Source organism: Myotis brandtii, unplaced genomic scaffold (genome assembly GCF_000412655.1).
Source record: "Myotis brandtii unplaced genomic scaffold, ASM41265v1 scaffold32, whole genome shotgun sequence".
NCBI lineage: Eukaryota > Metazoa > Chordata > Mammalia > Chiroptera > Vespertilionidae > Myotis > Myotis brandtii.
Genome location: NW_005362269.1, coordinates 2,450,367 through 2,451,908, shown reverse-complemented (window position 1 = coordinate 2,451,908; position 1,542 = coordinate 2,450,367).

Here is a 1,542-nt window from a genome sequence, read left to right as displayed (position 1 = left end):
AGAAACATCGATGAGAGAGAAACATCGATCAGCTGCCTCCTGCACATCATCTACTGGGGATGGGCCCACAACCCAGGTACATGCCCTTGACCGGAATCGAACCTGGGACCTTTCAGTCCGCAGGCCAACGCTCTATCCACTGAGCCAAACCGGTTTCGGCACTCACCTTCTCTGACCCTTGCTTTTCCTCATCTACAAAGTGAAGGTGTTGGGTCAGATTGGTGATCTTATTTCTTTTCACTACTTCCTTGGACTCCATATTTTGAAAATCTTTTGTTCTATCAAGTGAATGTCAAATCTTAAGACAGGAAAAGTGGGAAGAGGCAGTGAAGACAGACTGCCTGGGACAGAGTCCAAGCACATGTACTCCTCAGCTGGGCCACTCGTCCGTCCCCTCAGTGTCCCCAGGATAAAATGTGATAATAGCATCTCCTGCAGATGGTGGTTGGAGATGAGATGAAGCGACACATGTAGATCACTTAGAGCAGAGCCCGCCCGTTAGAAATCACTCAGTAACCATTCTCTACTCACATATGTGTTTTTCATTAATCTGTAGAGATGTTAGTTACAATTTCAGTCAGCCTAAGAATTAGGATTTCAATCAATCTAAAAATCAGTGCCTCGCAGCATAGAGTTGGTTCACCTAGATCAAAACAGGGATGTTTTAGTTTGGGTAACTTTATTTTTTGAAATATTTCTTTAAACCAGCAGTTCTCAAACTTTTTTTTATCCTAAGGCCCATTTATACTCTTAAAAATTATTATCTCAGAGGGCTTTTGGTTATATGTGATCCATGTTATATTAGAAATTAAAACAGGAATTTTTGAAACACTAGAGAACACGAGCACACATCCCATCAGCCATTGGGACGAGATGAGGTCACTGCACAGCACTTAGATTCTGGAAATTTCACTGTATGATTGTAGGAGAGAAAAAGGTATCTTATGAAGATAGTTTTTACCCCTGGACCTTCTGAAAGGTCTTGGGGACCACACATTGAGAATCACTGCTCTAACCATTAACCCTTTATTGGGCAGAGACTGGGGACCCTGGGGTAAGACCTGGCCCTGTGCTTGACCAACGTGTGACCTTGGACCAGTCGCCTGATCTCTCCCGGAGGCAGTTTCCTCATCTGCACAATACACAGCACCTGCACCTCAGGGACCCTGGCAGCCAGAAACAAGGCTTGGTTTTGACTCTAAAATGTATGCCAGTATCACTTTGGTTCCATTATGAAATTCAGGCCCAGCCATTTCTGGCTGTGTGGTCCCTCGAGGGCACAGGGCCTTTCCCAGCCTTCCTGGTACGTGGGTTTCTGGGCCACGAGATGGCAGTGTCCTTTGGATTTACACATCCTGGGAGAAGTCTGTGTCTGCAGGCTCTGGGAACAGGAACTTGGGGAGGTTTTTCCATTTTCACAGCTTCCCCCGGAGACCTGGTTCAGGCTGGCTGGCCCCTTGGGAACGCCTGAGGGTTGAGCCACCGGTGCCTCTTGGGGCTAGTGGTCTTGGGAGGAGCTCCTCTCCTCTGGCTCTTTGAATC